At 44.1% G+C, this 25,261-nt stretch overlaps 1 protein-coding gene and 1 non-coding gene across 3 annotated transcripts in view; both read right to left on the reverse strand.

The window, feature by feature from the left end:
* Positions 1 to 16,949, reverse strand: part of DNAJC5 (DnaJ heat shock protein family (Hsp40) member C5) — a 73,463-nt gene extending 56,514 nt beyond the window's left edge. The window contains exon 1 of one of the 2 annotated variants that reach the window (XM_063147440.1): positions 16,939 to 16,949. The gene's annotated coding sequence lies outside the window, so the exon portion shown is untranslated. Of the gene's footprint in view, positions 1 to 15,050; positions 15,346 to 16,938 lie in introns of those variants that run through there. The other variant, XM_063147441.1, reaches the window with a different exon arrangement.
* A 1,074-nt stretch (positions 16,950 to 18,023) lies between these two features.
* Positions 18,024 to 18,095, reverse strand: TRNAE-CUC (transfer RNA glutamic acid (anticodon CUC)). Its single transcript has one exon. It is a non-coding gene; the product is annotated as a tRNA-Glu (tRNA).
* Between the last annotated feature and the right edge of the window lie 7,166 nt (positions 18,096 to 25,261).

Here is a 25,261-nt window from a genome sequence, read left to right on the forward strand (position 1 = left end):
TTGGTGTGGATTAGGCCTTAGTTTTTGTTGAAGTTTTATTGTATATTGCCCCTGGTGCCTAGTCGGCAGAGGGTGGGGTTCATAAATCTATTTATAAGTGGAAGTGGGGGAGGAGAAGCACCAATATTTCTTTAAATATATTTATAAATGTAAATATGTAAGCACACATCTTGTTTTGATGCAAAGTCACGCTCCTGGGAGGCTTCTGTTTATTTAGTTATTACATTTATATTCCACCCCACAGCTGAAGCTGTGGTTCACAAAAGTTAAAACAGTAAACATTAAAAAGTATACAAAATTTAAAAACCATCAGAAACATAAAAACAGCAGCATCCATTTAAAAAACAACAGTTCTGGGGTCTGTTAGAAAACAAACTCAGCGTTGTTAAATGCTGTTAAATGCCTGGGAGAAAAGTCTTGACCTGGCGCCTGAAAGATAACAATGTTGGCGCCAGGCGAGCCTCATCGGGGAGATCATTCCACAGTCAGGGGGCCACCACCGAAAAGGCCCTCTCCCTTGTTGCCATCCTCCAAGCTTCCCTCGGAGTAGGCACTCGGAGGAGGACCTTAGATGTTGAGCGCAGTGTACTGTTAGGTTCATGTCAGGAGAGGCGTTCTATCAGGTACTGCAAATTCAGCAGAGGCATTTGGGGAGGAAGGGTACCAAAAGGGTCAGAGGTGACTATATACAGCCTTGCAGGACCCATGTTGCCTAATGCCTGCATTAGACTCTAGTGTCAGCAGTACATGCTATAATCAAGTATAACCCAAATGGTGCATGCCCTTATATGAAACACTGTGTCTTGCACTGAAATACACTGACAACTGAGACATTCCTTTCCTTTCACTTTTCCCCATCCCCTTCCTTTTAGAATACAAATGTTTTCAAGATTTAATAGCTCAACCCAAGAATAACAGAATTGGGGCAAAATTCCATGACATCTGAGGATCGAGGGCTGAGGAAAAAATTCCAGTTTTGAGGCAAATCTGGTGACCTGACTATTTCCAGCCTTGCATAAGCTATCTAATTATTCAGAGTAATAGCCACTGAGCATGGGAAGAGTGCTGGGATTTTCCCCACTTGGCTCTTGAATACCTAACTGAAGTAAAGGATGGTGTATTACAAGGGTCTGTATATTACACTAATCAGGGCCTGGTCTACAAATGCTACACAACGAGGTGACAGAGTAAACTGCACCACCTGGAAAATCTCATTTTTTAAAACCCGTAAATATAAAACCAACATATCTGATAAAAGGTGATTAAGAACAACTCCCTCAATGTGCTAGATTTTTATTTTCATGGAGTTTTTAGGGGGGGGTGTATTCAAAAATGTGATTCCTCTCCCACCTGTAATCTGTAACGCAACCTATTCTTCCAGCCCAGATTTTTATCTTTTAATTCCACTGTACATATAGACCAGCCCAGATTCCAAATACCCTAAGATACTTCCTTAAGCAAATAAAATGAAGTGTATTTGTTAATGGACCATTTAAAAAGAAATCTAGAATTATTGGATTAATATTCTGAATTTTTATCTTAAAAAATTGCCTTATGCAGTCACCTCAGCCAAACATGTCCTAATCTGTCTCTGAGGGGCCCCAAAGTAGAGTAAAAGGATTTAACAAGGAAGTTGTAACCCTCCCCTATGGCTTGACTGCAAGGTCAATCCCACCGATATCCCACGGCAGCAGTTCTCAAACTCCCATGTGGACAATAAAGATCATTTGCCTCAAAGTTCTCCATTCAGCAGACTGTCAGATCTATGGACAGCTGGTGATTCATGGACCATTTTTAGCAAACTTGCTTTTCAGCAGCCCATGCTAGTAACCAGCCTAGCAGCTATGCAAGGCATTTTATCTTGGGGTTTGTTTTTGTTTTGTAAAAAAAACCTAAGGATTACATTACAGAAACTGGCCAAATTACTGGCTGCAGTAATCTCTGGCTACATGATAACCCACCCTGTGAATAAATTGAGCAGTGTGGCTTGTTCACAGAACAGCCCACTGTTCAACCGACAGATGATCAGGTTCACCGTGGCTTGTTTTATCCTTCCTTCGCACTCAGTCCTACATCCAGTATCCCAGTGACCTTTGTGGCAGAATCTATCTCATCTGCCCATCCTGTCGCGCTCCCCATGTTGATCGACAGTGACCCCTTTGCATTCCCTCACCTTTTTTTTCCCAGCTTCAGAAATTTGCACAAATGGGGCTGTAATATTTTATTACTTATTTGTCCCCAGAAATTTGCACAAATGTCTTCGGCGCATTTTTTATTATTTTTTTGCCAGTCTTTCAGAGGTGTGCAAATGTGCACTTATGTCTCTCCAATAAGAACATAAGAAACGCCCTGCTGGATCAGACCAAGGGTCCATCTAGTCCAGCACTCGGTTCACACAGTGGCTGACCAGCCATCGGCCAGGGATGAACAAGCAGGACATGGTGCAACAAAACCCTCCCACCCATATTCCCCAGCAACTGGTGCACACAGGCTTACTGGCTCGATTACTGGGAATAGCACACAACCATCAGGGCTAGTAGCCATTGACAGCCTTCGCCTCCAGGAATTTATCCAATCCCCTTTTAAAGCCATCCAAATTGGTGGCCATCACTACATCTTATGGTACTAAGTTACATAATTTCACTAAGCGCCGTGCGAAGAAGTCCTTCCTTTGATCTGTCCTGAATCTCCCACCAATCAACTTCATGGGATGACCCCATTGGGTTCTAGTATTTTGAGAGAGGAAGAAAAATGTCTCCCTATCCACATTCTCCACACCAGGCATCATTTTGTACACCTCTATCATATCTCCCCTTAGCCTGATAATCATAGAATAGTTGGAAGGGGCCTATAAGGAATGCTCAATGCTTCTTACAACTATAAAAGTACACAACAGTTTAAAACAACCAAGAGAACCATACAGACTAGCTTAAATTTACTGTGACTAAAGCTCTCGTTTCGCTCAGCACTCTGAGTCTCCATGGCAGTTTATAGCAATTTTATCTAGTTCTCTCTTCCTAATCTTTTTCGCTGCCAGTGCAAACAGGGCCACTTTATGAGTGACATAACTGTTGGTATCGCTAAGGAGGAAGAGAACTGTTTCTGCTTGGGCATTCATGCCTCCATATGTCAGCAGCGGTTTCAGGAGTCTCTCTCTTGGGTCCCTATACAGAGGGCAAGTTGACATATAGTGTGTTATGTCTTCCACTTGTTGTTGACCACAGATACATAACCTCGATTCAAATGGTACCTTGTGGTAGCGTCCATCCAGCACTGCCGTTGGCATCACTTGAAACCTCAATTCAATGAAAGCATTTCTCAGGGGCAGTGGCCTCAATTTGGACAGATAACATGCTCTATAGTGTTCTGTTTTTAGAAGAGGGAACCACCGAGAGAATTTAGAATTTTTAATAAGTTGCAGGTCCCTCCTGGAATCTACCCAAAAACACCAATCCCTTAGTTGCTTCTTATCCATGCTTAGAGCAAACTTCAATTCAGGGAGATGATAACTATACAGGAGCTTTTGGAATATTGCCGTCCAATGACAATTGTTATTCATTTCTAGAAAACACTTAGTAGGAAGACGCTCATTTTGCAAGATGGCGATTCGTTTAAAATATTTTAGCTGCGCTCTCTCAATTCTTGCCCTAACTGAAGGACTACCAGCTTCTGTGCGCAAAAAAGCTGCAGGGGTACCAGATGGAAGAGAGAAAAGTTTTCGAAGGAAGTTGTTCTGCACAATCTCCAAGGCTTCGGTCATGGTGTTGTCAAACCCCCAGATTTCAGACCCATAAAGCAGCTGTGTAATTACTTTGGTGTTAAAGATTTTTAGGGCAGGTTCGATCAACTGTCCCCCTTTATTATAATAAAACTTCATTAAAGCCCCTATAGTTTTTTGTGCTTTCAATTTCGCTGCCTCCCTATGCCCTTTCCACGAGAGGGACTCACTAAAGAGAATACCCAGATATCTAAATGAGCGAACCTGGTCAATGACCTGTTGGTCCAAAGTCTATTTGTGTGTAGGTCTGCGGCTGCCGAAGACCATTATCTTTGTCTTAGTCTAGTTTATTGCCAGGTTTTCAGATTTGCAATAAGAGCTGAGAGTACCTAAAAGCTTTTTCAGGCCCCAACGCGCGAGAGAGATTAGTGCTATGTCGTCTGCGTACATTAGAGTAAAGATCTTTCTGTTCATGATTACTGGGGAAGGGGAGTTTACTTGGGCTAACTGTGACACTAGGTCATTAACATAGATGTTAAAGAGGGAAGGGGGCCAGGAGACATCCTTGTTTAACTCCCCGGGTTGTTTTAAAGGGTTCTGTTAGAAAGCCATTTAGGCCAACTCTAACCCTCATTTCAGTGTTACTATATAGCTCTTTTATCAGCATCAATAGTCTACGGTCAATATTGGTATTTTGTAGTTTTTCACATAATCTATTTCTATTTATTGAATCCAAGGCGGCTGAAAGATCAATAAAGGCTACATATAGATGACTCTTGATATTCTTGGTACATTTCCTGATGATGTAATTCAGAGTAAAACATTGATCGATGGTGCTATATCCGCTTCTGAAACCAGCTTGTTCTTCATGTATAAATTGGTTCGTTTCTAGCCAATCAAGTATTTTTTGAAGTAAGTGTCTTGCATATAACTTTGAGGAGACGTCCAGCAAACTGATCGGCCGATAGTTTTTGGGATCATTCCTGTCTCCTTTCTTATAAATTGGGGAGATGATACTCACTTTCCATCTGGAGGGCATTTGGCCGGTGTTATTAATCCTGGTCAACAGAGCAGCAAGGATTGGTATCCACCATTCTGAGTGTTCTTTGTAAAGCTCTGGAGGTAAAAGATCTTCCCCAGGAGCCTTTTTAAGTTGCAAACGTGAGACAAGAGTCTTTATCTCCCTGCTAGTGACCGGTTGCCATTCAGGTGGGTTAGAAGGTTCTTGATGTGCCCCTGGCTCACCCAGTTGCCAGGGTTGGGCATCAAATATATTAGAAAAATACTTGATCCAAGTTGGTGCGGAGACAGATGCGTCCAGTGTTGATCTTATCTCATTTGATCCCTGAGAAACTAGGTCCCAAAATTTGCCTTCATTCCGCTCTGAAATTGCCTGTTCGAGTTTCTGCCACTGAGTTTTGGTGTATTTTTCTTTCTTGTGTTTAAGCAGTTTTTTGTAATCCAACCTACATTTAATAAGGCTTCCTAAGGCTTCTTCAGGTGGTTTGTTGCGGAATTTCCTTATTTCCCTAGACAGGTTTTTCTTAGCCGCTTTACATTGGGCGTCAAACCAGCCAGTGTAGAATGCTCAATGCAGGAATCCACCCTAAAGCATCCCTGACAGATGGTTGTCCAGCTGCCTCTTGAATGCCTCTAGTGTGGGATAAGGTATAGCCTGGCTAAAGTAGCTTCTATGCAGTCTCACCTTGTTAATTTCCTTGCATATTTCCTACTGCATGTCATTCCCTTTGACAACTGAAACATACAGGGGCACTAATAAGCCAAAGCTATATATAAGGACAGCCATAAGTGCACACTTGTGTGCACCTCCTAAAGACCAACCAAAAATAATAATTGAAGAGGTATACACACCTTTGTGCAAATTCCTGAGGTCAAAAAAATTATACATAGGCCCCATTTGTGCAAATGTTAGGTACCGAAAAATAAATTAAAAAGTGGGGGGTTGGGGGTTGGTGAGTGCCTCCAAAATGATGTTTGGGTGTTTTTGGAGGTGCAGACATTGGCAATGAAGGCTTGAGGCAGCACTAGTGGGTATGATAGGGAAGTGTTTTTGCAGCTCTTGTTGTGCGGCCCTGTACCCAATCACTGCAACCCACAATGCATTGGCTCTGTCAAGTTCACACAACATGCCAATCCATCATGGGTTGAACAATCAGAAGAACAAGTCATGGGTTGTCAGGGTGGCTTGTTGTCCCCAAGTAAGTCACCCTCCAGGAAACCCTCAGAACACAACAACCCACCATGGGCAGTTACCCACAATGGATTGTTGTGTCATGCAAATCCAGTCACTGTTGCATTTGGAAGCCTGAAAGCATGTTGCAGAGCAGGAAGGGCACATTTTACGAACAGGATTTTCATTTGTAAAGCAACAATAGCTCCATATGGAAAAGATGTGTCTTTCTTCCACATTGGATAAATATTGGTAAGTCTTTGTCCTCCGCACTTCGTCCTCTCAACTAAAGATTATATAGTCAAGCTAACAAAGAGGTGGAAATTTTCAGCACTGAGGACAATCAACCATTTAATGAATCCAAGAATTACAGCTCATCTGCCAATTCTGAATAAATGTAAAACACTATTGCTTTTATTCACATGCAGATGTCAAAGAAAGTTGGACATGTCATAATTCTATATCATTCTTAAATCTGATTGTTACCTTCAAATGTGTAGGATTTGAAGTCAGCACTTGGGGAAAAAATGATACAAAGAGAAATTATGAGAGTTTTAAGAGATGGACTTCCGGGTTCTATGGCTACTCATGTCCTTGTTTTCAATACATCAGCATGTTTGCTCAAACTCCTTCTACAAACATGAGCTTTTTTCCTGTAATGAAAGCTGGTATCCTCAACACAGTACTGAGAACCTTAAACACATATCAAAGGAAAAACCCAAACTCCCTTCAAAACCTGTTTCCAAGGCTAACAAATCACAGTTTGCACACAGATTAATAAGAGAAAACTGCAAGAATAGTCACTCACTCCAAAGTTGCTATGTGGATTTTTACCTTCCATGTAATACTTGCCATGGACATATCTCTATGGGAATCTTTTCAAAAGATGCTTTCAGGGCACAACTAAATGTTTCACACAAACTTTTGTAAACCACCGCCATGGGCCCTTTTTCCATCACCCCCCCCCCCAAAAAAGCAGCTCTAAGACGGGGCAATATAAAGCAGAGAAGAACACGGTACTTCAGTCCTTTTGCTACATACTTCTTCTCTGGTCTGAATCACCACTACTTGCCCCCAGTGGGGCTCCAAACACCTTTTGCTATCACACACATTTTGGGGCAGTGGGAGAGGGGGTGATATGGAGTGGAAAAAGCAGTGCAGTGTACAGGGCAAAGCTTAGGCACCTCCTCTGTCCCCCTCATTACTCTGCTTCATGTCACCTATTCCTTATTTATTTATTACATTTTTATACCGCCCAATAGCCAAAGCTCTCTGGGTGGTTCACAAAAACTAAAACCACAATAAAACAACCAACAGGTTAAAAACACAAACATAAAATACAATATAAAAAGCACAACCAGGATAAAACCACGCAGCAAAATTGATAAAAGATTAAAATACAGAGTTAGAACAGTAAAATTTAAATTTAAGTTAAAATTAAGTGTTAAAATACTGAGAAAATAAAAAGGTCTTCAGCTGGCGACAAAAAGAGTACAGTGTAGGTGCCAGGCGAACCTCTCTGGGGAGCTCATTCCACAACCGGGGTGCCACAGCAGAGAAAGCCCTCCTCCTAGTAGCCACCTGCCTCACTTCCTTTGGCAGGGGCTCACAGAGAAGGGCTCCTGTAGATGATCTTAAGGTCCGGGCAGGGACATATGGGAGGAGGCGTTCCTTCAAATAACCTGGCCCCAAAACATTTAGGGCTTTGAATGTCAATACCAGCACTTTGAATTGGGCCCGGACCTGGACTGGCAGTCAATGAAGTTGTAAAAGGACTGGCGTAATGTGATCTTGCCGGCCAGTCCCTGTTAGTAAACGGGCTGCCCTGTTTTGTACCAGCTGAAGTTTCTGGACCGTTTTCAAAGGCAGCCCCACGTATAACGCATTCCTCAAACTGTTTTTTTTCCAGGAAGAAAGAACCCAATCAGGAGTCATATCTAATTCAGCCACAAGTCAGAAGATGCTCTAACAAAGCCACTTCTGAGAGGAAACCAAGCTCAATCTTTCATTATTCCATACTGGACAGGTCCAAGGGGAGTATTGCCTACCACAGATAGGTGCCCGCATTCTCTGGTTACAGACAGAATTATTAGGCTTTATATACCGCAGCATAGGTGAGCATCTATAAAGCATGGAGACAAAGCAACGTTTAAGACTGCAAGCACATCCCGAGTATTAGTTAAACAAATTGACGTACTGTGAGTGTTACGTTTAGAATTTTTATATTGTATTTTGTATTTGGGTTTTTAGGTTGTTGGTTGTTTTATGTTCCCCGTGGTTTTAATTTTTGTGAACCGCCCAGAGAGCTTCGGCTATTGGGCCGTATAAAAATGTAATAAATAAATAAATAAATAAAATTCCCATCCTACTTACTAAGCAAATAATACTTTAATGTGAGCCATCTATGTACAGAATATATTGCTAAGCAAATCCACAGTTTCCTCATCCTGACAATTCATTTCCTTTCTCAATACAAGAGCATTTAACATTTTAATCAACTCAAAATGAAGTTACTAGTGAGCATCCTACGCAATTTATACTAGCATAGAATGCTAAACATGTTTACTATGTACACAGTAATAGAAGAGACACACACACACACACGAGTCTACTCCTAAAATGTTGTCTTGTCTGCCATCTTCTTCCCAATAGCTAAAAAGACTTCATTTTGCATTATATATATAATCCACAGTTTGTAAGAGTTTTCAAAACTTGGTCCGAATGGACTAGGATTGGCCAAGTCCAAAGTAAAAAAACATGACATTAAGTCAGCATGGTACCTGCAATCAAGGTGCAATCCTATGCACGTTTAGATGGAGGGGGGAGTCCTACAACTCCCAGCATTCCACAGTCAGCATGGTTAGCTGGGGAATGCTGGAAATTGTAGGATTTCTCTCTGTCCAAACATGCATAGAATTGTGCCCTAAATCAAATTATATAGACACAACACTTAGAAACAGAAAGCAAGAATGTCATCATTATTCAATTATCTAAACATCTAATGTTTAGATTCTAAACTTACCAAAAATGTGTTCGCACTTAATTTCCAGGACATTTATGACCTACCCGAAATTAAGTGTAAGCATAAAATGGATTAACAAGTAAAGACATCTCAAGTAATAAGAACTTAATACTTTTGATTCCTTTATTTTTGCCATTGACCAAGAACAACAAGCAGTCAATAGTTGCTTTAAGACAGACATAGAGAATTACTTTACTGAGGAAGTCAGCATTTCACAATCAACTACTATCAGAGGCAAAATACGTTAATGCTTACTAGAGGCAACTGATCTTTATAAACTTTCAGTCAGATCTGATGTCATAGCCCTGTTGACCCTCAATTACACATTTTGCAAGGCTGCTCTAAATATACAGATGAAAATTTCAAAAATAAGTACAGCATAATGATTTAAAAAGAATGAATATATGATATTCTAATGGCCTGCTTATGTTAGAACTAGATGCAACAGCAGACAGAGGTAGCACACAGTGGCAGGGGGTGGTGTGCTCCCTATGTCATAACTGTAATGTACAGTTATGATGACACATAACGGGAGATGGGAACACAACATGGGGTTGCCATTTTCAACAACATATCAGTGCTCAATGCTATGTGAAGATCCAACCTTAGTTACAAATATAATTCACATGTCTGCAATAGCTAAAAAGTCTTCATGTTCGACGCAACCAACATCTGTTTGTGAATGACCTTGAAATATGTTTTGTTCCAGGAACATACCAATGAAATTTTATCCTACTTTTAATTATTTTCCATTTCATTTTACACAGTGTGAATCTGTACTGCATGTCTAGTCACATTTGTACAGGGGGAGGGAGGGAACGAGAGGATAGGCTTAAAAGCACTAATAACAGGGATACATAATAAAATAAATTGCCAGAAAATAAATCTTCCGTAACCATTTTTTGAGCATTCGTTTGCTTTGCTCACAGGGGTTATCTAAGAGGTGAATCATAGAACAGCAGATTTGGAAGGGGCCTTAAGGCCATCGAGTCTAACCCCCTGCTCAATGCAGGAATCCACATTAAAGCATACTTGACAGGTAGTTGTCCAGCTGCACCTTGAAGGCATCTAGTATAGGGGAGCCCACGAACCTCCCTAGGTAACTGGTTCCATTGTCGTGCTGCTCTAACAGTCAGGAAGTTTTCCTGAAGCCTAGCCGGAATCTGACTTCCTTTAACTTGAGCCCGTTATTCCGTGTCCTGCACTCTGGGAGGATCAAGAAGAGATCCTGGCCCTCCTCTGTGTGATAGCCTTTCAAGTACTTGAAGAGTGCTATCATGTCTCCACTCACTCTTCTCTTCTCCAGGCTAAACATGCCCAGTTCTTTCAGTCTCTCTTCATAGGGCTTTGTTTCCAGACCCCTGATCATCCTGGTTGCCATCCTCTGAACACGCTCCAGCTTGTCTGCATCCTTCTTGAAGTGTGGTGCCCAGAACTGGACGCAATACTCAAGATGAGGCCTAACCAGGGCCTAATAGAGAGGAACCAGTACCTCGTGCGTGTCCTGCGCTCTGGGATTGTTGATTGTTATCAACTCAGGGAAAGGGGAGTAGTGGTAATTAACCAAAACACAGTTGCATGCTGCTGAACAAATGAAGTAAAGATAGTTAACAAAGATGTTACACTGATAATACCGCAAGTCTTCTCTAAAACCATTTCATAAAATCAACATCAGCAGGGGGCTGCTATGACACAAAAGGCAACTGCCATTAATGGAAGTGACATATGTGCTCAAGCCAGGAAATAACAGAAACTTTCTACTTGGATCTCTTTGAGACTACTTTCTGTTTTGAGTGCCACTTTTTATGAAGGATAGTGAAAAACTAAAAACCATTTTGAGAAAAGCTACATGAATTGTAAAAGCACTAGAAGACAAGTCCTATGAGGAAAGGCAGAAGGAACTGGGTATTTTTAGCCTAGAGAAAAGAAGATTAAGGGGGAATGTATCAACAGTTTTCAAATATTTAACATTAGAAGAACGGAAGCCTGAACAGGTAGCAATGAATTTAAATCAAGGAAAGTATGTTTAGCTGAACTTCAGCAACAGCTTCATAGCTATATGAGCAGTTCAAAAACTAAACAATCTGCATGAGGACAGAACTTGATGTTAATTCAACAAATGTATGTTGCCCAACCCATATTTACTGACATATGTGAATGCTGGAAGAGTTGTTACGGAGATCAGCAGGGAAAGGGGTTCTTTACCCTTCCCCTGCCCAATCATGCTGCCCTGGAAATGTGCCCTAAGCTGTTTTTTTCTCTTCAGTGATGCTTATTTCCAATATGAGTCCAGCTAAGTAAAGCACAAATTAAATTCTCACCCCTGGGGAGGGAAAATCAAAGCACAGAAGGATAAACAACAACTGATCCTCCCCTGAAAATGTCCCTACATTATTATTAATGGACTTGGGAGCCCCACATTTTCCTCACACCTAGCTACATTCTAAGCAGAAAGTAGTGTAATTTCCCTCTTTATAGCTTTCCATGAAAAAGCAGAACAATTGCGAAGCAGCTGATGCTTCTTGGGGCTGATTCACACACTGAGCACTGTAGATCTGGTATTAGTGGAACAGAGGCACACATATATACACACACACACACACACTGTAGATACGAGCTAACATCAGGTAGATGACATCCACGCATGGTACATATGTTCACCTGAACTGCACATTCACTTTGGCAAGTGCCTTCTGAAAAGGATGTGGCCCACCTAGCTCTCCTTCCACCAGCTACAGCATTTCCCTAATAGGCCTTCTGCTTCAGGTCAACCCTCATGGTTAGCAGTGAGCCTATCAGGGCTTTGCCTATCAGAGGGGCAGAGCTGGAAGAAGGGTCCCAAAAGGAAATGACTCCAACTGTCTTTCATTTTCCAGTAGCTATGGAACGTTCCCAGAGACTTAGGACGCACCCACCACCATGGGGGTCTGCAATACAGTTTGAGTTCATGACTGGCCACTAATATCTGAATGAATTGGTTCATATAGTACAGTCATCTGAATGGATAACATCCCTCCACCCCATAAAATGCAAAGCCCAGAAGTGGTGTCCTGGTGATGGCTGCCTACCTGATGTTCTGTAGCGCTTATTGCAAAATACTTCCATGACTACACCTTCTCTTTGGAAGCAAGTTATTGTCTTGCTTAGTAATATTAATTACTAAGGTCTTCCCTAGCCTCTGTCTCCTGCGATAGAACTACATGGAACTAAAGGTCACATAACACCTCGTCTCATTCAAGCATTCAATCTCCTGTCCTGTTCAATATTGGCATATGCACATTTGAGCTGTCAGCTTCCATTAATCATTCTATATACAACAGAATACCCATAAGCATGGGGAAAGATAGCACAAGCCAACATACGGTATCTCTGTATTTCCAAAACACAAGAGAATAGCTTCAGAAAATGTCTGGCTACACAGTGGGAGAAACCCGTTCGCTTGACACCCGCAGCTGTGCCACACAGAAGATTCTGCCCATAAGAATAGCAAGCCTCAATCGGAAACAAATGCTCAAGACATTCTGCAATCCTTCTACAACCAAGATTTCTTAGACCATATAAAGTTAAAATGCTGCCTACAATAATTTTGTAGATGTTTTCTTGCCTAACTGATTTCCAAACATGCCCGGTTTCATGATGTTACAGCACTTATTGTGGTCATGTAGACTTAATCCAGGATGCAAATGAAAATGCCACTCTGGAGAAGTGCAGGGGGTAGGGGACAAAGTAGTCCACAAAACACTAGGAGTTTTCCCATTAAGGGAACATTATCTTACCTATAGTTTCAGTTTATTAAATTCTGCACATATCCAATATCTAAGCAAACTTAAAGGGTTCCATAGTGAGGAATGAAATTTGAGCTGGTAGTAGGGAAGTGAACTGTGAGAGGAGCAGAGGCAATATAAACTTCCTCTCAGCCAAGATCTAATAAAAAACAAAGCACAAACAACTCACCACCCTTAAAGCAATGGGGGAAGGAGGCGAAGTATTCTACACAGCCTATCAGCACAAACCCAAACCCACAATATAAGTGATTGGCTATGATAGACTATAAGAGGGACTATAATTTTGCATTGCTGCTGTTTTTATCTGGTTGAGCTTTTATTTTATATTGTATTTTATATAATGGTTTTATACTTTGAATGGTTTTAATTTTTGTGAACCGCCCAGAGAGCTCCGGCTATTGGGCGGTATAGAAATGTAATAAATAAATAAATAAATAAATAAAAATCACAGGGAATGTAAGCATGGAAAGAAAGCCATAGTACGTTGATGATGCCCCAACTGGGAATGAAAATCTGAAAAAAAAAATGGAGACTCCAGAGCATGGGAATGTCTACACCATGCTTTATCCTCGCCCCAGGATCATCCCTGTGTGTCCACATGATGCACAGCGGACCCCATGGGCAGGGAGGGATGATCCCTCCCTTTACCGGGGATAACCAGGCCGGCTTTTACCCCAATTTTTCCCACACTCTTGGGATGATCCCAAGACCGCAGGAGATGTGGGCAGCCGTCCTGGTTTCGTACCGGCTCCTCGAGTAAATGTGAGGAGCCAGGAACAGGGCATGGAGCTCTTCAGGAACTCCATGCCCATTGGGGGTGGGAGGGGGAGCAGGATCTTTTTAAATCACCATATTGCGAGATCCTCCCCCTCCCCTGGTGTAGACATGCCCCATGAAGAAAGGTGAACTTCTCTTGTTAATACTGATTGTCAGGACTCATGAGCCCCTTTAAATGCCCTGAAGGTTGGCCAGGCAGAGTTTTGGCAGAGAAATCCTTGTCAGAATCAAAGACTTGCCTGCACTATCTTTGCCAAGAAGCCTTCCCCTCTCTCCCACCAAAACCATCAGAAGGGTATTGTGAACTACATTTTCTCATCCCATCCTGCTTTCTCCTCAAATGTACCTCCCTTTTCAGCAGGAACTAAACAGATTAAGGGTACAATCCTATGTCTGTTTAGACAGAAAATGTCCTATAACTCCCAGAATGACGCAGCCAGCAATGCAGGGAATTGTAGGACTTTTTTTCTGTCTAAACATGAATAGGATTGCATCCTTAAGCAATTTGTTAACTGGATTAGCTTTATGTGAACCTGTAACACAAATGAAACGTGCATCACTAGTAGTATTTAGCTGTACTCAGATCTTGTTGCATGACAAGGCTGTGAACCACAACTAGAACACACCCTAACCTATGGGGTGCTTCGATTTCCCACCTCTCATAAAAAGGAGGGGGGAAATGATATATTCAATAAACATTTAAAAAGGGATCCTATGTTCAACATTGGGGCTAAACGTGGATCCAATATCTAAAATGGTTGAAAATGACTGCTTCACAGGACTCAAACCATAAATAATATAACTATTGAGTCCTTTCTAATCTTCATCTCAGAATCTAATTTCTTTAATGAGATGGCAAAGTTAAGGCCACAGCTCTTCACTAGACGACCAATCCAGCTGTCATACACAGCTTTGTTTTAGTGACCAACTGTGACCACTGTGTCATGAATGAAAAGCAGCCTCACATTTTTGGAGCCCAAAGAGAAAATTACAGCAATAGAACAGCTTGAACTGATAAGACGGATTTCATCTCACATGGTTTTAAAGTGATGCACTGTCTTTGTCCTTTACCCTTGAATACACATTATATTACGGAGCTGAAGATCCAGCATAAAATGTGGCAAGCAACTGAAAAAGCTAGCAGTACACATTAACTGCAAACCGATACTTCATTGGATAAAACACAAGCAAGATGTGAAAACTGCTAAGTCCCTTCTGTGACACACAGCGCCAGCATCTGGCATGGATGGCTTATGCATTCTCCTCAGGGGAAGTACTAGCCCCAGAAATGTAACACGCTCCAGTAATAAGTCAACTGCATTGTGCCACCATGTCTATAATTGCAAGATATTGATAAATGCATAAGAGAGACAATGAAGTGTATCTCTGACTCATCATTGTACCATATTACCTAGTTCAGAAACTTCAATTAGTTCAAAATCTGGCAGCCAGGTTGGTCACCAGTACATCTAGGGGTGAGCATATTACCCCAACATTAAAATCACTCCACTGGCTGCCAATTAGTTTCCGGGCAAAGTACAAAGTGTTGGTCATTACCTTTAAAGCCCTACATGGTTTGGGTCCAGGTTACCTGCAGGATTGCCTTCTCCCATACAGTCCGCCCAGCACACTCAGGTCCTCTGGGGAGAACTTACTTCAGTCAGCCAAAACTAGGCTGACAACTGTTACCCAGAGGACCTTTTCTTCTGTCACCCCCAGATTGTGGAATGGTCTGCAGGAGGAGATTCGTAAAATTAACACTCTCTCTCTCTCTCTCTCTGAATTTAAGACAGCTTTAAAGACTAGCTTTTTCCGGCAGGCCTACCCAGATGAATGTGAGATAAAGAATTTTTAAGATGTGTTAATTTGTTGTACTAATGTTGTTCCCCGCCTCGATCCAAAGGAGAGGCGGGTAAGAAATAAATCATCATCATCGTTCATTTCACCTGGTGGCATTTACAGATACTATCTGTGGGGCCTGATAAAAAGATGGTGTCCACCATTCAGCACCAGGCAGGAGAGCACAAACTGAACCTACACCAAGCTCTCAAACACATTTCACATTTCAGCTAAGGCATCACATCATAAAATTCAAGTATGTACAGTGATTCTGAGGAATCATTAACTAAGGCAATGAAACCTCTTGATTACCCTGCCCCTCTATGTCACTTGTCATTATTAATGATAGTGAATAAAAAAAAATCGTAAATAAAAGCCCATTAATTTACATAACCTGGGAGGTTTTTTTTAACGAATTACCTTGAACTACATGGTAAGAGAACAAAAGCACATGCATGTAATAGCTTCCCCATGGCACAAAGTACCACCACGTCAGCAAGAGGATGAGGAATTCCTCAGCCGCCTTTGATGAAAGAGGTTCCCGGGAATAACCACCCACTCTTCCCAACAGGAATTAGGGTTGTATGAAGCCCATCCGCCCCATTACACGGAACAGCCCAGACCTGCAATGAAACCCAGGGGCTCCACCTTCTCCTCATCTACCCACCAGCCCAGCAGCATCTTCCCAATTACTTAAGACCTTTTCCTTGGCACTCTTCTCCATCACCAGCATTAACAGGATTGTCATCATCACCCAGCAGAAACTGACAAAATGGGGGGGGGGGGTGTTATGTCATGTAGGGAGAAACAGGAACTGTCTACCCCAACACTTTCTATTTCTATCTCTCTCGCCAGCCTTAGTCCAAATGTGCCCACGGTCACACATGCCCCTTACTTCCACCCCCTGCCATTTCAGGCTCACTTTCACCTCCTGCCATTTTTTCTCCATCCTTATTTCTCCCCCCCTCCCCCCCCCACCACACACACACCCCATCCTCCTCATCCTCACCCTCTGTCCTTCAACTGCATTGGCCCCCATTCCTCTTTCGCCTCCCCCTTTCAAACCCTAACCCCATCACTCGCTTCTCCTGCCCCAGCTTCCCAACCCCCCCTCACTGGCTGGGCGACCCACCCACTCAGCCAGCCAGCCAGCCAGCCAGCCTCCATTTCACACCTGCCCCTCCCAGACCCATTTCACCCCCACCCCCTCTCTCCCCCTCCCTCCATTTCACACCTCCCCCTCTCGACCCCCACTCAACGTCTCACCACAGCCCCCTCCGTCTCACGCTCACACGCACCCACCCCAATTTCTCCGCATCCCTCCTTCCGCCCCTCCCTCAATTGCACCGCAGCCCCGCCCCCCAGCATCACCAGGGCCACCACCGCCACCACCACCACCACGGCAGCCCCCCGCCCCGCCCCCAATGCGCCACACGGACCCCCGCATTTCTCCCCCCTCCCCACCCCACCTTCACCCACAGCCCGCCTCGCAGCCTCCCCACCAGCTCCGCGTCGCGCGCCTGGGCCTCAGCCTCGCCGTGAGGCGCCGACGGACCCCGCCAAGGCCGCCGCCCCGCGCTGAGGCGAGCGCAGCTCTCTCCCTCACCTGCCCAAGCGCCGCCGCCGCCGCCGGGCGTGTTGCTGAGGGCCGGCAGGGGCGGGTCGGATCCTGCGCAGCTTCCTCGGCCTCTAGCGACGCACCAACCAGCCCCGGCAGCGGGAAAGGGCAGGAGGCAGGAGGCCCAGCGGGCGGGCGGGCAGAGGGAGGCAGGGAGGGACGGAGCGAGCGAGCGACGAAGCCGGCCGGCCGGCGTCAGCACCGAAAAGAGCACAGCGGGCGAGACGGCACCGGGGCGACGTGCGCGCTCACGAGGCGGCGGTGGCGACTAGGGCGCGCGCCCCACGGCGGCGGCGTTATAAAGGCTGGGCGTGCGCGCGCGCGCACTCGAGCAGAGCTTGCGCAGGGAGCGTGCGTGCGTGTGATATGTGCGCGCGCACAGGCGCGTCTCTGCTTTTGGAGGGAGGGAGGGAGGGAGCTGGTAGGAAGAGATGCAGCAAAACTTAAAGGGTTTGGAGGGAGGCGCGTGGTCGCTCGTGCACGAGCCGCGTTGGACATTGCAAAGGTGGGGGAGAGGCGTCGAGAGAGCGCGCGAGGGGGAGGGGGAGGGGGACGTGGGGGCTGTTCAGCGCAGAGTTTGTTCAGGCTGCTGCAATAATAATAGCAATCGCCTGCTTGCCCTGGGATTTATCCCTACGTGCCGGATTGCATGGCAACGTTGCATTCACGTGTGTATATGTCATATGCGTGTATGGGGAGGGGGATTTGCTTCTCAAGGGAAGTGGTACAGGAAAATGGTTCATGGATGAATGCATAACACGCGTGTGGGGGGGTCATGTGTGAGTGGGTGTAGACACGCGGCCCGGCGCTGCAGAGGCGCGCGGACGGGCTTTCCTTTGAGACGCGCTCGCTGGCTGGCCGGCCGGGCTCAGGGCAATCCTCTTAGCTGCACAGCAAACCCGGCTCAAGCGTGCAGGCGGTCCTGCAAGGCCGTGCACGCGTCTAAACACTCGGGGTGCTCAAACCCAAACAAAACTTGGAGAGGGGGGTTTCCTACAACCAGGCCTTAAAGAAATAAAAATGCTATTTTCTTGATATATATATATAGAAATTTCACACACACAAAACATGTATTCCCTGACCGGGAATCGAACCCGGGCCGCGGCGGTGAGAGCGCCGAATCCTAACCACTAGACCACCAGGGAACTTGGTACAAAAGTCTGGCTGCGGCGCTGATCACCGCGACTGCATCATTTTACTAAGACAATCCGTCAAGTTGTTTAATTTCAACATTCATGAAGGGTTGTTCCGTTTTGCACTTGGACTTCTCATTGAAGGCGCTGCAAATAAAGAGGCAATATGCATACGGACGCTGTGGGGAAGCTTAGGCTTTACTTTCGAAAATTCAAGTATGACCTGCGTGTAGGCAGGACTTGTGAGTATGGATGCATTTATGTGTTTGTTAATCTTCACAACAGCCTTGAAAGGTTGGTTGCATTATTATCTGGGTGGTGGTGGTATCTGTATCTCATGGTACAGCCCACCACATATTAATTCAGCCTACCTTACAAGGCTGTTGTGGAGATGTGAAATACTGTATGTGAAGTTGTGACGCTACAATTCTGAGCACACGTTTGAGAGTGTAAGCCCCATTGAACTCAATGAGACTTCTAAGTAAACATGCTTAGAATTACACTGTGAGTTTCCATAGAATAACCCAGTAAAGGTCGTTAACCAGCATCTGTTTTTCATTCATCATTTGGACCACATGACCTGCCATTAGAATATCCCCGCCTGCCTGCATGTAGAAAAGAAGCCTGTCCAGGAGAAAGCTAGGGTGCTTTTATCTTTCTCACATGCTGCTTTTCTATGGGCATAAAAGTAAATGTTTTGTCTGATTTGCAAGGAGCATATTAAAATATTACTGTCTTCTGCTGAATACATGAACTTGCTAGCCCTCATCCATCAGAAATACGTTTTTAATTTTTGAAAATTGAGCCACTTTCCCACTAGAAAGTCCCTAAAGTGGCATACAAGTAAAAAAAAAACAACCCACCCAAATACAAACCGTTACAGCGCAGTAAGCAGTTTCAAAAGGAACAGCCCTGTTGATTTGTTGTAGCAAAAAACACAGTCTTGTGACACCTTAAAATCTTAACCCATTTGAGGCACAATCCCATGCTTGGCTGGGCAAGGTAAGGCATTGTGGGACTTTTCTCTCTCTAAACATGCATCGGATTATGCCCTTATTTTGACATAACTGTGGATCACTGTCTGCATTTCTTATATTTCATTCACCTCTGCCCTCACTGCAAACATTTTCCTACTTCTTCTGCACACACTAATGCGGATATGCTACCTTCCAGTATCAGAGGCAGCATGGCTCTTTATACCAAATTCCTAGAAACATGACAGGGGGGGGGGGGGAGGTGCTGTTGCACTTGTCCTGTTTGTGGACTTCCCATAATCATCCTGGTGGCTTCTAAAGAAACAGAATGCTGGACTAGATAGGCTTTGATCCAGCACAGCTCTTCTCATGTATCTGCCAACTCAGGATGATGCCACATGCATCTGATGAAGTGGATGGAGTCTGGTCAATGACCACTTATGCCCTAATAAAACGGGTTCATCTTTAAAATGCCACAAGACTCTTCGTTGTTCAGCAGTAAACAGTCAGTACAGCCCACCCACCCACCCCCAAATATATCAGGAAAATAAATCAGTTAAATGCTTTGGTGAATAACAGAAGGTCTTGTTGCAGGACCCAAACGCAAGAACGGCCCAGATCTGTTTGGAGAGGATACTTCAGAGTTGAGGCACGGCCAGTGAAAAGTACAGTTCTCCATTCCCTCCCTGCCTCGCCTCTAATGGCAGACAAGGCCTTGGGAAGTAGATATCAATTATTGGTTAGGCTGATATGGTAATTTCAGTGGCCACTGAAAATACTCCAATGGAAGATCAGTTCGGTCAACTGAGCGTTGTATTTAGGGTGACCCTATGGAAAGGAGGACAGGGCTCCTGTATCTTTAACAGTTGTATTGAAAGGGGAATTTCAGCAGGTGTCGTTTGTAGGCATGGTGAAATTCCCTCTTCATCACAACAATTAAAGCTGAAGGATTCCTGCATAGTAAAAGAGATCAGGGCTCCTGCAGCCTTAACTGTTGCGATGAAGAGGGAATTTCACCAGGTGCTGCATGCATAACAATGAAACCTGCTGAAATTCCCTTTTCCATACAACTGTTAAAGACACAGGAGCCTTGTCCTCTTTTTCATATGGCTACACTAGCCGTATTTAGCGTGTTTAAGGGACATGTTTCTTTACATAGAGTGACCCTATGGAAAGGAGGACAGGGCTCCTGTATCTTTAACAGTTGCATAGAAAAGGGAATTTCAGCAGGTGTCATTTGTATATATGGGGAACCTGGTGAAATGCCCTCTTCATCACGACAGTTAAAGCTGCCCTCCTTTAAATCTGGTCACTCTAGTATAGCTCCTGCAGCTTTAACTGTTGCAGTGAAGAGGGAATTTTACCAGGTTCTCCATATATACAAATGGCACCTGCTGAAATTCCCTTTTCTATGCAACTGTTAAAGATACAGGAGCCCTGTCCTCTTTTTCATAGGGTCACCCTACTTTACACTTATGCCCACACCCAATTTTAACCCAGGTAGCTGTACGCCTGTGTCCTAACAGTGGAGGAAATACGTAGCACATTCCTCCACCATCATGACTGCAAATTCTGGGATCAGATATACAACATCTCCAGGAATTTGGATTAAGACTCTGCAGCTGTGGATGGGGAAAAAATCAAAAGGATCGCACCTCTCCAGCCTACATGCTTTCCTCCCAGCCTCCCACTGCTTAATTAATACATCTCTTGGTGAGCCACCCTATCCCATTAAGAACATAAGAACTGCCCTGCTGGATCAGATCAAAGGCCTGTCTAGCGTAGCATTCCGAAATCGGGCTTGACAGGGTCGGCCTTCCATTACCTTGTTCCCAGCAGGTAGAGGTTGTAACATGGTGGTAGGGTCCCTGCTTTGCATGCAAAAGGGCCCCAGTTCAATTCCCAGGATCCCCAAGTAGTGCTGGGAAAGACCATCACCTGAAACCCTAGAGCAGGGGTGCCTGTGGCGTTACACCCCACAAGTCAGTTCCCAAATGTATGTCTGCAGTTTGTAAGTCTGTGGGTTTTAGAATGTTGGCCTGAGTGGGCGGAGTTAGAATGTCTGGGGAATGGGAGGAGTGATATATAAGGGAAGGACTGAGGGGATTGGGGGAGACTTTTAGGTCCTCTTAGAGCAGCCTTCCTCAACCTGGGGCGCTCCAGATGTGTTGGACTACAACTCCCAGAATGCCCCAGCCAGCTCTGGCTGGGGCATTCTGGGAGATGCAGTCCAACACATCTGGAGCGCCCCAGGTTGAGGAAGACTGTTTTAGAGTCTTTAGTGCTCTCTGTGTTTAGAGTACTTAAGTTCTGGGAAATTTGAGGTTCAGGGTAGAGAGTGGTGTCTTTGGAGTGTGGTGTGCACATAGTTGATGTATATTAATCAATACAGATAATAAAGAAAGCTCAAGAGTGAATGTGTGCGAGAAAGGAAAGCGTGTATGTGAATGAGTGAAAGGATTGGATGAAAGGTTTCAAAAAGGTGTTTAAATGTTTTATTTGAAACAAAGCTTGTGAACTTTTAAAAATAAATTTTAATTATTTTGTTTTTAACTACCACAAAAATCCCACGCGTCTGTTTGGCATTTATCATTTGAAGTTACACATTTAGCACCCACTCTGACAATAATTCTCCTCAGCACATATAACTCACAGTGTTTTATTTTATATATTGAAATCCTTCTCCATTTAACCCCTTTCTCCACATAGTTTGGAGGAAGGTGGTTTTATCCTTGCCTCAGGCGTATCAAGCGGTGGCGCTTGGCTTGAGCAGGGAGTAGCCGTGGCCGGATATTTTGACCTGCAACTCCAGCGGTTCTCAACCATTTTTTGCTCCATTCCCCCCTTTCACTATTGTTAAGAATATAATTCCCCCCCTTCCCAAGATAGTCTAACTCAAAAGGTGCATTCCAAATAATATGCATATAATATTGAAAATCTTTTATTTTTTTCTCTATTCGTCCCATTTAAAGGGGCAGCACAAAGCATGGCTGCATTTACATTCTCAGCTCCCATGCTTTGTGTTGCCCCTTTAAATGGGAAGCTTGAAACTTTTAGCATTGGGAGGGAAAAGAGAGCAAAGGCCTGGCTTTTGCAGACGACAGGACACTTTTCTGGGATTTTTTAATAACAAGTGTAGGAAGACATAATCTACAGGACATCATACTTTGCTGAATAGTGGTCCCAATTCCCCCCCAGGGGGGAATTCCCCCCTTGTTGAGAACCCATGTGCAACTCCCATCAGCTTTAGTAGCATAACCAACGGTGAGGGATGATGGGATTTGTAGGCCAAATCTCCTGGAGGGACACAAGTTGCCCCCCCCCTGCCCTGGAGAGCCATTGCCAGTGTAGACCATACTGAGTTAAATAGACCAATGGTCTGACATACTGTAAGGCAGCTTCCTATGTGTCTATATATGAAAATATATTGGATGTTCTGACCTGGTTTGCATGCAACAGTGGTAAAATGTGGCTTAATTAATCCATGATCTGCTACACAGGCAAATCCCACAGACATTTTGAACATTCAGTCTCCAATTGGCCCGATGGGTGGTTGCTATGGGACATACGAACCCAGGCACTGTAGGTTAATCCTGAGTTAAAAAGACCTAGTTAACCTACAATTAGTAGTTAGGACTAACTGCAGGTTGTTTAATACATTATTAACCTAGAATAATAGAATAGCAGAGTTGGAAGGGGCCTATAAAGCCATCGAGTCCAACCCCCAGCTCAATGCAGGGTTCAACATGTAGCAACCCTCAATCAGGGTTTGAATATTCAAAAAGGCTGCAGAATGTGCCGCACCAAATCATGGGTTATTTAACCTATTTTTGCTGTTACATGTGAATAGCATTTGTCCAACCATGTTTAAAAGTCGTCTAAATTGGTGTCCATCACCTTATCTCTGTCCTGGACTGATGGACCATTAGCTTAGTTGTGTGGCATCCTGAGTTCCAGCACTGAGAGAACTCAAGGTCACTCACAGAGGTCAATTGCCTATAAATTCAGGACAGACCAATGGACTGTACCAAGTTTCAAATGGCAGCTGCTCCACAGGGTGTTTATTGTGCCAAGATCCCAGTAGCTGGGAAGAACAGAAAGATGGGCTGGTTGTCTTTGGCTGATACAAAACCAATACTGAAGGTGCCAGTAGCGCTAGCCAGAAGAGACTCCCAGCACAATTAAGATAATGCCAACGCAGCTGCTTAAAGAAGAGAGAAGTCAACAACAATTTGAGGAGACTCAAATATGCCTGCTGAAGATCTGTGTACCATGTGAAAGCTTGTTATCCTATGAATCCAGTTAGGAACCAAACTAATCCACTTGTGTCTTTAGGTACCAGGCAGCTATTGAACTGTGATAAATAGCTTTCTTGGCCAAGCTAGCTCCATAAAATTCCTGAATGCCAGCCTTCCCCAATCTGGAGCCCTACAGATATGGTGGACTACAACTCCCACCTGTAGGATTATGGGAGTTGTAATCCAACAAATCCAGAGGACACCAGGTTGGAGAAAGCTGCCATATGAGTTATCTGTTGCGTGTTACAGTAATACTGTTGAGGCACAGGTGAACTCAGTGGCAAAGAGCACCTTTTATCAGCTTAGGTTGATATACCAACTACGCCCTTATCTGGACAGAGATAGCCTAGCTACAGTTATCCATGCTCTGATAACCTCTCGTTTGGATTACTGCAATGCATTATACGTGGGGCTGCCTTTGAAAATGGTCCGGAAGCTTCAGCTGGTACAAAACAGAGTAGCCCGTTTACTAACAGGGACTGGCCGGCGAGATCACATTACGCCAGTCCTTTTACAACTTCATTGGCTGCCAGTCCAGGTCCGGGCCCGATTCAAAGTGCTGGTATTGACATTTAAAGCCCTAAACCGTTTGGGGCCAGGTTATTTGAAGGAACGCCTCCTCCCATATGTCCCTGCCCGGACTTTAAGATCATCTACAGGGGCCCTTCTCCATGAGCCCCTGCCGAAGGAAGTGAGGCATGTGGCTACTACGAGGAGGGCTTTCTCTGCTGTGGCACCCCGGTTGTGGAACGAGCTCCCCAGAGAGGTCCACCTGGCGCCTACACTGTACTCCTTTCATCACCAGCTGAAGACCTTTTTATTCTCTCAGTATTTTAACACTTAATTTTAACTTTAATTTAAATTTTACTGTTTTAACTCTGTATTTTAAACTTATATCTATTTTGCTGCGTGGTTTTATCCTGGTTGTGCTTTTTATACAGTATTTTGTATTTGTGCTTTTAACCTGTTGGTTGTTTTATTATGGTTTTAATTTTTGTGAACCGCCCAGAGAGCTTCGGCTATTGGGCGGTATAAAAAATGAAATAAATAAATGCTGCAGTGTGGGGCAAAACAAGCAGAGCACAGCATGTCAAAAGCACTCATTTTGCACCACGTATTGCGCCTACACCACAGATGGAAGAGACAAACAACAGCATGAGAAAGGCCTGCCATTTTCTCGTTGCCATCCAGCTGACTATTCTCAGCTTGCATCACTTCACAGCTCCTTGTACAGAGCAAATGTCATTCAAAGCTGTCATCACCCAACTCCTTGTCCGTATCATGCTGGAATCTGCTTCAGAGGGAATCCTTCCCATTTTCTACCTGAAGGAAATCCACACTGCTGTCTCAACTGAGCAACTAACTTCTGCACAGCTACCACAGACAGTCTTATACTAGATGAATGGAATGCCGCCATGAAGAACCTCGGCAGCGGGACCTTCTCTGTGGTGGCACCTGTGGCGTTACACCCCACAAGTCAATTCCAAATATATGTCTACAGTTTGTAAGTCTGTGGTTTTTAGAATGTTGGCCTGAGTGGGCGGAGTTAGAATGTCTTGGGGGGGAGGAGTGATATATAAGGGAAGGACGGAGGGGATTGTGAGTTCTTGTTCTTGTTCTTTACAGAGGTTCTTTTGGAGAGAACCTTTTCAGGGAGACTTGTTAGAGACTCTTAGAGTCTGTAGTGCTCTCTGTGTTTATGGTACTTAAATTCTGGGAAATTTGAGAGTCAGTGCAGTGAGTGGTGTCTTTAGAGTGTGGTGTGCACGTAGTGGATGTATATTAATACTGATAATAAAGAAAGTTCAAGAGTGATTGTGTGAGAGAAAGGAAAGCGCGAATGTGAGAGTGACCGGATTGTATGAAAGGTTTCAAAAGGGTTTTTAAATGTTGTTATTTGAAACAA

The sequence above is a fragment of the Elgaria multicarinata genome, chromosome 1 (assembly GCF_023053635.1).
Source record: "Elgaria multicarinata webbii isolate HBS135686 ecotype San Diego chromosome 1, rElgMul1.1.pri, whole genome shotgun sequence".
Lineage (NCBI taxonomy): Eukaryota > Metazoa > Chordata > Lepidosauria > Squamata > Anguidae > Elgaria > Elgaria multicarinata.